We start from the raw sequence: 12,773 nt of genomic DNA, 5'->3' as shown, positions 1-12,773 counted from the left end.
TACCCGAGCTGATAAAACTCAGACATCAAAAGTCATTTAGATCCTTTTAAATATGGCAGAGCACATTCAACACTCATGTTATGGTATTTCTCTTCAAAATTATTATAGGAGTGGGAGAAACTGTGTTCTTGGTTCATCTTGAAAACAAAGCAAACCAAAGGAGGGTGGGAAAAAAAATCTCACTTGTTCCTAGCTCTAACAGGTGCCATTCCCAAAGAGGGAGTGAAAACACTACAAGACAATTAATTGTTAAAGAGACAGTGGTGTCTTTTGTAGGGGCAGTCAGTGACTGTCTTAGGGCCCAAACATAGGGCTCCCCTCCCACCTCCATCACCCAGAGATCTCAAGCACACAGACACACAGTTCCATAGCTAGTTACTAGCTCAGCTCCCCTCTTTCTTTTCTCAATCGAAGAAGACCCTGAAAACAGGCAGTATGTCCAATGGACATAATCTGGGGAAGAGTGGGAAAATAGACCAGAGAGGCCTTCATCAGACTTAGCCTTGATCAGTACCCCAGCAAGACCTCCAGGATGACCATAGATAAAGAAAGACCACAGGACTTGAGAGCTGGCCAGTGCTTTAGAGATCATTTGGTCCAACTCACCCATCCTAAAAATGAGGAAACAGAGGCCTATGGGACTTACTCCAGGCCAGAGAAAGATTTGAATCAAGGTCTTCCAGTTTCAAACCCAGCGCTCTTTCCACTATCCCATACAATTCCAGAAAGAGACAGCACTTAGATCAATGTCTAAGTTCAACAAATGAATCAATACAAATCAATAACTGAGTCTTTCCTTCAGAGAATCTCAAACTTCCTATTGTTCTGAGTTCATGAAGCAGTCATTTGAAAGCCAGAGGGAGAACAGTCTACCTTACCTTCTTACTATAAACTGGTACCAGACAATTGATCATTCAGCCAATCAACGCATATTTAAGACCTGCTATCTACTGGATATTATGGACATAAACTCATAAATGAAACCATTCCTGCCCTCAAGAAGCTTATATTTTATCAATGGTCCCATGGAGAGGGAATAGTCCTGTAAATTCACAGACCTAGAAATATAGCACTGATTGTCTTTTCATGCTTATTCCAGGTCTAAGACCTTCTCTCTCTTATTATTGTAAGCTTTCTTCTCCAACCCCAACTCCCAAGATGATAAGCTCTCCACAGTGACCTCAATAGGAGGGAAAGGGCAAAAAGTCTTGCTGGATCGGAAAGTGAGGTGCTCTGCCTTTAGCCAGGTGGATCCTCTGACTGTCCCTCCCTGCATCCTGTCTTTGAACCTCCGCTGGCTAGGAATGCTCTCCCACTCAAACCCTGCTTCTTCAACATTTGGACAAATGTTTAATGAGCACCTACTATGTGCAAGGCACTGGAGATACAGACACAAATAAAACAGAACCTGTCCTCAAAGAACCTGTCCTTATTCTGAGGGGGTGGGGCCTGGATGGGAGGGGCACCCAAACTATAAGGAAATAAGAGACTCTTTCAAGGCTCGGTACTTGGCCTAACTCCACCAGGTCTTCCTTGCCAGCTTCAGCCAATATTGCCATCTCCTCTCAACTCCTTCCTGCTGTACTTATATGTAAATGCCAGGTTATTGATAAGGTGCCTTTCAGCTCTAAATATTTGGTCCTATGATTGTAGGTTCTTTTGCATTATTGCTTTTACTGTTATGTGTGTGAACATCATGCCACCAGACTAAATTTCTCAGTGGGAGGAAAAAAACCCCAACATGTTTGTAAGGTAACAAGTTGTGATGGAAAACGACTAGAACTAAGGATTAGTAACTTGAATTCGAGTTTCTTAGGGCAGCTAGGTGGCAAAACGGATAGAGAACTGAGCCTTAAGTCCAGAAGAATTGAGTTCAAATCTGACCTCAGACACTAACTAGCTATGTGATGTTGGGCAAGTCACTTAACTCTATGTGCCTCAGTCTCCTTATCTGTAAAATGAGCTGGATGGAGAAGGAAATGGCAAACCACTCCAGTATCTTTGCTAAGAAAACCCCAAATGGGGTCACAAATGGGGTCACCACTCAACAACAACCAACTTTCTTAGCTGAATGACCTTGAGCTAGGAGTTAGGCAACCCCTCTGAGCCTCAGTTTACTCATATGTAAAATGAACATGTTGGACTAGAATCTCCTTTAAGGTTCCTTCCAGCCCATAACTGTAAGCTCCTCTAGCACCCTGCACAGGGTCAGTCTCATCATAAGTATTCAGTAAATACTTTTTGGTTGGCTAATTGTGGAATCTTTAACCAATCAATCAACAAACACTTGTTAAAAAACCCACTACATGCCAGGTACTAAGCAAACGGAGACAAGAGTAAATGGTCCCTGTCCATAAGGAACTTCAATTCCACTAGGGAAAACAAATGTGTATATATGTAAATACCCCCACACCCCTCACACCATACATAAATACAGGTGCTAGCAGGGGTTTTCTGTAATCTTCCTGTACTCACCTTCCATCTCAGGTTCTGAATAACAGTTTCTGGAAGATTCCATTGACTTCTAACTCATCCCTTAGCTTTCTTGGAATCCTCAGCCCACCCAAGTATAAAGGAACGGTCCTGTACTAACTAGCCTGTCAGGAACCTGGAGAATAGCTAACTCGTCTCTGTAGAAATAAGAGACAGCATGGTAACTTGGGAATTAGGTAGAATTATGGTAAAAGAGGGAGAGGGGTCCCTGAACTCAAATACCAGCCCAGTCCCTTACTACCTCTGTGACCCCAAGTAATCATTTCATTCCTCTGGCCCTTGGTGATTAATTCCTCAGCTGTAAAGTGAGGTATCTGGACTCAGTGGGCTCTGAGGCCCCTTTCACTGATTCTATGACCCAGGAAGAGCCCGTTTCGGCAGAGGCCAAAGGGGAGGGGGAGATACCAGCAGGGCTCCGGAGCAGAGGGGGACAGTGACCAAGCAGCAGTCATAGTGAAGAAGTCACGTCACTCCCAGGAGCCGGGCTGCCCAGTAAGTCTGACTTGCTAAGAATTGACAGCAAGACTTCAAATGGGGCTCTGCCAGCGTCACCTCGTTTGACAGATCATCTTTTGTTTGCATGATGCTATTTTGCAAGATGACAGCTATCAAGTCAGATTACTTCAGACTGCTTAGGGTGATGCATGCCAAAGATGCATTGCAAAGATCATTTAAACTGAGTGATTCCCCCACCTCTCTCTATCCCTACCACCAGCTTGGAGCCTTCAGATCCTAGAGAGCTGGGTTAGATGAACCATCCGGGGGAGCCCATCCTCAGGCCAAAGCAAGGACCCCACTCCAGACTGACAGAGAGAGAGAGAGAGAGAGAGAGAGAGAGAGAGAGAGAGAGAGAGAGAGAGAGAGAGAGCGAGCGAGAGCGCACACCAGCCTCCAGGCCCACCAGGGATCTTGAAAAGGCATGCCCATTTGGCAAAACCACACCTAGTCTTTTCCCTTTGATAGCCTTGGCTAAGGGTATAGCATGGTGTCCCTATGCCCCTGTACTTCTAGGATAAAATACCAGCTAATCAACTTGCTATTTAAAACCGCTCACGCAGGCTGGCTGCCGCCCGCCTACCTTTCCAGACTTACTACATACTATTCCTTTTCACTCACTTGACATTCCTGTCAAACTGGCCTCGGCATTCCATATCCACTTCTCTTGCTTTACATGGGCCATCCCCACTGCCTGGGAAGCATTTCTTCTTCCCCGCAGCCTCCTAGAATCCTCGGCTTCCTCTCAAGGCTCAGATCAGCATCTCCTAGAGGAACCCTTCTGGGATGTCCCCAGCTGTCAAAGCTTTCTCCTGCCTCCAATGACTTTGTGTTTCCTTAAGAAAATGTAAGTTTCTTTAGGGCAGGGACTGTTTTTATGTTTGTCTCTACATCCCCAAGGGAATCGGGTAAGGCTTAATAAATGCTCGTTGAATTGAAATGAATTGAGCCAGAGGGGCGCTAGCTCCACCTCCATTCTTCTCTCTGGATTTCTTCTCCTAGCTCTAACCCTGTTCTATTTCAGGAAAGAAAACAAGATTTTTAGTGACAGTCGAAGTTAAGCACCAGGGGGCAGGGCCAGCTTTGGGTTTTATATAGACTTTGCAAATCTAGAGATTGTTCTCAGCCCCAGTCTCTCCCTCCACTTAGAGAGCAACCCACACCAACACCCCCCCCCAACACACACATACACATGCACACACCAACACCCCCCACACACACACACACGGAAACACTCCAGGCTCCAAGACTCTCACTTCCAGGCCAGCTGTCTGCATTTTCAATTCCACTCCATTGGGCTATCCCCACGCCTGGGCTAAGTAGGTAAAAGACACTGCCTTCTCCAAGTTCCTCTTTCAAAATGGGCTCCCTCATCCCCCCTTATCTCTCTCTTCTGAAGACTGAACAACACAGGAAGTCCTCAATGCTTCTGTGTGAGCAAATCTGTCCAATCCCCTTGCTACCTTCAAGGAGAGGTAGGGGCCAAGGGGGAGAATGCCGAGTACCTACAGGAGGAAGATAAGCTCATAGAAAGGGATCTGGGAGGAGGAAACACCAAGGAGGGCTGGGAGGACAGAAGACAAGCTGACATGAGCCAGCTCAGCCTCTGACATCCTCATAAAGTCTGCAGGAAACAACCCAGCACATGACTTTCCTTTGCTTGCTCTAGCTGGGGACAGAAAGGCGCCCCCTCCCCCCAACTCTGCCCCTAGCTGGAGAACCTTCAGGGTCCGGCCTCAGCACTAACACTAAACACACGCAGGCCCCTTCCTCCCCAGCTCTACATGCTGAACTCCAAAGTTCAGTCTTCATACTCCCTACAAAACAGGCTCTTGGCCATGGTGGGGGTCAAGGCTGCTTTGATTCATCCACCATCTATACCCCAGAGAGGAATATCCAATTGTATTATTTAGAGCTTTGCCCACACAGTGCATCCTTTTCTATTTCCTATTTCGCTACTACCTGAGCACCTTCCAAGACCTCTGGGATCCGGGTGCCCACTGACCGAGGCATATCCCTATTTCTCTCAGCTGGGTGAGACTGTCTCAGCGGACATTATTTGAGCCTCCTGGTGGACTGATCAAACTGTAGCTTTGTCTCACTGCCCGGCCATCACCGCTGAAACCAGCCGTTATGAACTCCTGGAAATAGGGGAGCCAGCATCCCTCCCTCCCCTGAGATGGGAAGCATCTCTGACTCACCGCCAAGTCACCTACTGAAAAGAAAGGGGCCTAGAGAGGTGGGGATAGGAGCAGAAAGGCAGGCAGATGTGACTGAACACATGCAGAGTAATTAAAAGAGGCAAATCACGCTGAGCAGGGAGGGGCAGGCAGACACCCTCCACTCACTTGCTCCAGTGGCTGTGTCAACAGTGCTGGCAACTGGTGAGATTTACAGGTAAAACCCAGGCCAAAGCTCAGGGACGGAAAAAGGGAAAGGAGATGAGGAAGAACAGTCTGTCCTCCGGACTATTCCTAGTTTGCCCAAGAGGCTAGATTTCTTGTTTCTCTCCCAAGAAGGAGCGTGTGTGCATGCTCGTCTCTGAGCTGTGCACAGAGGGGGTCTGTCTCCCCCGACCTGAGCCTTGAGTTGAGAGGTTATCCTTTGTCTCAGCCGGGCAGAGCCAGGCCTGCCTGCCACAGCAGGACTGGCAAGATGATAAACAAGGGTTTGCCTTTAGATCAGCTGGTTTGTCTCGTCTCATGCCCCCTTCAACAGGGATCACGAGTGTAGCAGAGGGGAAAAAATGGGCCAGTGCTCCTGGCTGGGAGCATTCACTGCTTGTCTCTCTCCTCTTCCTTTTCCCCCCACCCCTCACCTACTCCCAGAAGTTCTTAGGTCTTACCTGAAGAGGAAGAAGGGAAGGAGGGAAATGCCACCCACCTGCTTCTAAAACCTGACACTGAGCTTTGTGCAGTGAACGTAAGGACCTGGGTGTCTGTGGAGAGCAGACAGGGCCAAATACAGCTATGTCTGATATCTGAGAGAGACACAGAGTCGGGAACATAGGCCAGAGGCAACAGGTGTTTACTCGACGTCTCTGCCTCCCATATCCCACCTCCCTCCCTTTTAGGAAAGGGCATTTCCTTTTAAGTTTTCAGAGACAGCATCTCTGAATGCGTGTGTCCTGACTAAAGGAGCACCCATTAACATCCCTTTAACCCCCACAGCTTCAAACTAGGTTTCACTCCTCCTACCTCAGTGATTCCCGAATCGCAGGTACCCCAACGGCAGCCAATCAGCAGCTCCGGTGCTGGGTCACTCACAGGAGCTCCATCATCCTAGAGCAAGAAGAGGAAAGAGTCAGCATAACTTTTCTTCACTCCCTGGGGAAGATCAAGTGATTTCAGTCAGCAAAGGCTTGAGCCTACCAAACACCCTTGTCTCTCCCAAAGCCTGCTGCTCAGTTTCTTCATCGTGATAACTGACATTCACGGAGAGCTTTAAAGTTTATAAAACAGTTTACACATATTGTCTCATTTGATCCCCTCAACAATCCGGTGAACAACAATAATAACAGCCCACAAACATATATGTATGTGTGTGTGTGTGTGTAGGTATATAATATATGTGTGTGTATATCTGTATCTATCATCTCCCCGCCTGTCTGTCTATCTACCTAGCTAACTAAATAACACTTTATGGTTTATAAAGCACTTTACATGCTCTCATTTGAGCTTGATAGCTCAAATGAATAATAACAATAACCCCATGAATTATAACAATACCGACACATATATATTATGTATATATGTATAAGTACATATGTATGGATGCATGCATCCATACATATAAATGTTATGGTTCATAAACCATGTTACATGCTCTCATTGGGTCCTCATCACTACACTGTGAAAAGGATCATTATTATAATGACAACAACGATAATCGCCCACATTTGTATATCATTTTTGTAATCTCTTTTGGTCCTCACAACCACCCCAGGCAGTAAAGGCTTGGTAGAGGCCTTCCAGATTCCAAGGTCGGTACTCTCTCCACAGTCTGTCTCTTCTGCCCATCAAACTCCAGGGATTAAGTGGAGGAACAATAACCACTAGACTCTTGGGCCCATGCACAGGCACTTTCCCAGAGACAGTGTGAAGCCAGACCTCAGAGCATCATCCGACATCCCCGGAGGCCACCCTACTGGAAGCCCCAAAGAGAATACTGCCCACGTACCCATTCAAGCAAGCTTCAGAGAAGTGGAACAGGCCAAGTACTTAATCAATCAATCAATAAGCATTTATTAAGTGACGACTATGTGCCAACCACCAGCAATACAAAGAGTGAAACCCCTAGCAAGGCACTGTCATAAAGAGCTGGCATTTATATACCAACCAATTCAAAGTCTGGGAAGCATTTTACATAATTTAAAAATCTGGTCCCCACTAGAAGCCCTAACCATTATATCACACTGCCTTATATTACATACATGGGTACAAAGGGGGAAAAGGTGGCCAAAATTAAAGGCCATTTCCCACAAGGCCCTAGAGCTTCATTAAGGAGCCAGCATTAAAAATGAGTACACTAAGGCTTCTATAGGTTTGGCTAGTTCTTTGTTTTTGTTTTTTAATTTCACCTGGTTCACAAACCCAGCCTAGTTGATGTTCCCCTTGGGAGCTGGGCAACCCAGTATCTAAAATTCACTGGAGACGAGAGGATTTGGGATTGAATGGGACCTTCCAATGGCCAGCTGGTTAGAAGGTAAAGGGGAAGAAATCAAGGGCTCTGATTGAGTGCTCAAAGGAATCCTTCCAGCCTCTCCTACATTCATGGAGCCCAGCAGGTGCCCTGAGCTGCTCTCTCCCCTGCCCCACAGCCCTGAGGGATTCTGAGCCCTAAAGTCAGGACCCTGGAGGGTGGCAGGTGGTGGGGAGCTCCCTGGGGGGCAGGTGGGCACACAGGATCTGACAAGGCAGGAAGACTCAGCAGGGGTTTCCAGCGTAGGAGGAGAGAATTCAAAAGAGCAGGAGGGCTGGTTCAGGTTATACAAGGCAACTGCCTGCCCAGCTGAGTAGCCATCTGGACAGTTGACTGTGGAACAAAGGCGAGACTTTCTTCCTGGCTCCCACGGAGAACAGGGGGGCAGGTGCGAGAGAGAGAGAGAGAGAGAGAGAGAGAGTGTTTGTGTGTACACATGCCCAAACAAGAGAGACATAAGCCTTCCCTCACTCAGCACTGGGAACAGGCATCCCAGCAGCTAGCCACTGTGTCTAGGGAGGTGGGGAGGTAGGTGGGGGTTGAGACATTTCAATACCTCAGGTACTCTTTAAATCAAAAGTCACACAGATAGATATCTGGAAGGAATGAAGGACGGGGCAGGCACCAGGCTCAGGGGAATACAGAGGCAACAATATCTACCCAGACAGGGCTCAGATCTAGAGGGAGAAAGAACACGCTGCAGGAGCCTGGCTCTGGTTAGAATGAAGGAATACTGAACCAAGTCAGATTCTTTAAAACCTGGCCCTAAAAGATATACCTTCCATAGCCCAAGACACCCTTCTAGTCTTATTTTCTCCTACTCCCTCAGTCTCATGGTTACCCCCTAGGATGGCGTGCCCTCTCTCCTCCAAACCCACCCACTGTTCAGGATCCAAAAGGATTCATAATCATGATGTGGACTAGCAACTATAATTTCACTGATATAGGGCACTCCCAGGTAAGGAAAGCCCACCCACCAATGCAAGCCCAGCCCCTTCTAGAATTCCTGCAACTTAGTCTTAGAGAGGGGTAAGAGGGTTACCCAGGACCACAAAATTAGTCTATATAAGAAGCAAGACTTGAACCAAGATCTTCCTGACTTTGAAGCTGACTCTGTCTTCTGTGGCACACTTCCTCTCAAGTACTACTACTATTACTAAAATAAATATTTTAATAACAAAATAAATATTTATGATAATAAATGTGATGCCAGCTAATATCTGTATAACCATTTAAGATGTGCAAAGTGCCCCATCTCATTTGATCCTTGCAACAACCCTGTGAGATAAATGCTGTTACTATTCCCATTCTTCAGATGAGAAAACTGAGGCTAGGAGGTTTTGACCTGCCCAAGGTCACACAACCAGTAAGGGAGTAACAGAGCTAGTAAGTCCACCCTCCTCTGAAATTTTCCTTCAACCCTTCCCTGGCACACAAAGATCTCTCCTTCCTCCATCATCTTATAGTGGTATTATGGACAATACCCACTTGGCATATTGTTGCTACCTTTTCATACATAACGGATACTAAATCGCCACTTTGGATCTAAAAGTTGGCTAGTTTTTCTCCCCACTGAATGAAAGTTCTTAGAAGGTGAGCCCTTTGTCTCCCATGCATTTGTATGCACTGCGATTCTTAGCCCAAATGTGGCATACCAGAGATGTCCATGGCCTAGTGCATATGATGCTGAGTTTGGAGTCAGCATGACTTGAGTTCAAATCCCTCCTTGGTCACTTAATACCTGTGTGACTCTGGGCAAGGCACTTGTGACCACCCCAGGCCTTAATTTCCCCACCTATAAGATGAGGAAGTTGAACGGGATGGCCTCCGAGGTCCTCCTAGTTCTAAAGTTACACTCTTCTCTCAGAGGAGCTTTACAGACAAGGAAGAAACGTCCCAGGCCACGGAGTGATAGAGGGCAGGGCCAGAGCTGTAAACCAGTCCACTGACTCAGAGGCCAGGTCCTTTCCTCTGCTAGAACCCACAAACCTGCTCCTAGCCCAGGGCCTAGGCCAGAGGGGGCTACTGAAAAGTAAAGACTTGTTGACTGGTGACTGGCAGATTGTCCTCCAGGCCACAGGATGACCACCACTCCCACTCCAAACCAAAATGCACAAATCTAAGTCAAGAGGAAACAGGGCACCCCAAAGAACAAGAGATGGCCAACTCTCCGACACCTCTCCCCACACACAATGGCTGGGAGGGAGGGGTCAGGGCCAAAGGACAAAGAGCCCAAGGAGCCCAGAGGTCCACAAGACTCTCAGTTATCCAGGGGAAAGGGATTCTGCATCCCCCTCCTAACTTTTACTTTCTCCCTGCAGCTCCCCAGGCAAAGAAAGGACTAGCCAGTTCCTCCTTCACTCCAGCCTTCTCCTGCCTCCAAGAGGGTCTTTCTTCTATCCTGCTTTCTATCACATCCCTATTCCTCTGGAAGATCTCTGAAGGCAGGGATAGGTTTTGTGCTTAATAAATATTTAGTAACTAACAGACTGATGGGACAAATCACTGTCCATAGAGAGGGAGGAAACTTTGACCCTGTTGGTCTCCAACAGCAGGTCTGGTCATAAGGAAAGGGTGAAAAGAGGTCAGGAGAAGAGGCAGAAACTACTACCACTACTACTACCACCACTGCCACCAGCACCACCAGTGCCACTACTGCTGCTACTAACAGCTACCATTTATACCTCACTTTAAATTTTTAAAAATGTGTGTGTGTGTGTGTGTGTGTGTGTGTGTGTGTGTGTGTGTGTGAGAGAGAGAGAGAGAGAGAGAGAGAGAGAGAGAGAGAGAGAGAGAGAGAGAGAGAGAGGCAGTTGGGGTTAAGTGACTTGCCCAGGGTCACATAGCTAGTAAGTGTCAAGTGTCTGAAGCCAGGTTTAAACTCAGGTACTCCTGACTCCAGGGCTGGTGCTCTATCCACTGCACCACCTAACTGCCCTGTATACCTCACTTTAAGGTAGGTAAAGGTTTTGATGTACATTGATCTCATCTGAGCTCACTAACAATCCTTGAGGGAGGTGTTTCAGTGGATAGAGTGCCAAGCCTGGCATCAGGAAGACCAGAGTTCAAATCCAGCCTCAGAGACTTACTAGCTATGTGACCTTGGGCAAGTCACTTAATCCTGTCTGCTTCAGTTTCTGCATGTGTAAAATGAGCTGGAAAAGGAAATGGCAAACCACTCTAGTATCTCTGCCAAGAAAACCCCAAACAGGGTCACGGAAAGTCTGAAATGACTGAACAACAACAAACACCAACAGGCTTCAAAAAGAAGTGATTTGTGTTTGGTGCCACAGCTACAAAGGGTGAGGGAGAGGATCTGAACCCGATATTACTGAGTATAACCTAAGTCAATGAATGAATGAAAAAGCATTTATTAAACATTTGCCATGTGCCAGATACTGTGGGACTACAAATTGAAGAGTGTGACAGTCGCAGATCTCAAGAAGTTTTCATTGGGAAACGGTAAGAAGAGAAAATTCAGTTGCCAGGCAGAAGGAAAGACATGGATGCTTTAGAGTTCCACGGCAAGGCCGTCGGCAAGTCCTGCCTTGGACTGGGGAAGATGAGAAAGCTGGGGGGTCTAGCGGGCATGGGAACAGGGCAGACAGTAAAGCCTAGAGGATATTAGGAGGCAGCGAAAGGGCAGTTGGTAAAATAGTGGGCCTTCATTTCATCAGAAGGAACAGAACTGGTGACAGCCAACTTACTGAAGCCCCAGGAGCTGACAAGCAGCGAGGATGGGCTCAGGGGAGCTGGAGGAGGCTATCAGCAGCGAAGGAGAGACACTCCCCAACCCCATGGTGGTTGAAGAGATATTAAAGAGGCCAGAAGAAAGACATGAATAAGAATCACAAAGGTTGAGAAGACATGGATGAGTTATGTTCTTCACCACTGGGAGGACAGAGCATCGAAGCACTGCCATACTTATACCCTCTGCCCCAGCCCTGCCAAATCTTCACCATGCCCTTCACAGGTCATACTCACTCTTGCCCCTGTCAGGGGAGGGGGAAGAAGATGCCGAGGAAACTGGAAAAGGTGTAGAAAGGTTTTTGTGGGGGCAAAACCAAGGAATCTAGAGGCGATGAATAAGAAGACTGTCCACATCTCTCACCATCTCTAGAGAATAAGCTTTTGGAGGGAAGACGCCTTGGCTTTTGTATTTCTTCACTCTCCAGTGCCCAGGACGTTGCTGGTACACGGGAGGCACTCCCAAATACCAGCTGAAGGGATGCAGTGTGAGGTTCTTCCAAGACCCCGGGATAAACCCTGTGACATTCATCCTCAGCTAGGCTGACCCTCACCAGCCACCACTGCAGGGCACAGAAGGTGTTTATTTTCTCAGCAGTTTTGATCACTGTATGAACTCTGTCATTTCCTCAGCTGGGACCAAGTTATTTCCCCAGGCCCCGGAGTCATTAAATACTCAGGACATTTTACAAGGTAACGTAATAAATATATAAATACAACAGGCATGTTTATGGATGTGTGGCTGACACGTTTCTAGCCTGTCCCTTTGACCTTGGGGAGGGTACCACAAGGGGGTGAAAAAACAAAATTTCAGAAGAAGACACAAGGGACCAGGGGGCAAAGGCAGAAAGTTGGCTAGACAGGCTTGAGAAGTCAGATGGACACCACCCTTTTTAACCCTGCCAGGGACCCTAACCCAGAAGCTAAGAAAGCTAAGAAAGAAAGCTCAAGAGAAGTAAAGCCCAGGGCTCAGGGATCCTTGTGCAAAGATATATAGATAAGGGGATCAGAAGATGTACACCACTGCGCAATGATGATGCATTGGGGGTCAGAAAATCAGGATTCCAATCTCAGAGGGACCTAGGCCTCACTTAACCATTCTGGGCCTCAAGTTTTTAGCCAAGATGACTACTGAGGTCTCTTTCAGCTCCAGCTCTAGGGTCCTCTTCTGACTGACCCTCAAGAAAAGGCCTCCCTTCAGTTCTCCCTTCTGGCATACAATTTTCCACAACTCCCTCCCCCGCCATAAAATGAATCTCTAATTCAGGAGAATTTTCAAAAATTAAACATTTTGTTTGAATGACTTTTCCTGCTTTGTAATCCAAGAGATAGATACC

General features: G+C 47.1%; 1 protein-coding gene across 6 annotated transcripts in view; it reads right to left on the bottom strand.

Annotated features, from left to right (window-relative positions):
• The window catches only part of ZMIZ1 (zinc finger MIZ-type containing 1), a 469,106-nt gene that overhangs the window by 283,681 nt on the left and 172,652 nt on the right, over positions 1-12,773 (bottom strand). For all 6 annotated transcript variants that reach the window (XM_043990032.1, XM_043990041.1, XM_043990031.1 and 3 more), the window contains exon 4: positions 6,186-6,269. The gene's annotated coding sequence lies outside the window, so the exon portion shown is untranslated. The remainder of the gene's footprint in view (positions 1-6,185; positions 6,270-12,773) is intronic.

Source organism: Dromiciops gliroides, chromosome 2 (genome assembly GCF_019393635.1).
Source record: "Dromiciops gliroides isolate mDroGli1 chromosome 2, mDroGli1.pri, whole genome shotgun sequence".
Taxonomy (NCBI): domain Eukaryota; kingdom Metazoa; phylum Chordata; class Mammalia; order Microbiotheria; family Microbiotheriidae; genus Dromiciops; species Dromiciops gliroides.
This window is presented reverse-complemented; position numbering and strand designations above follow the sequence as displayed.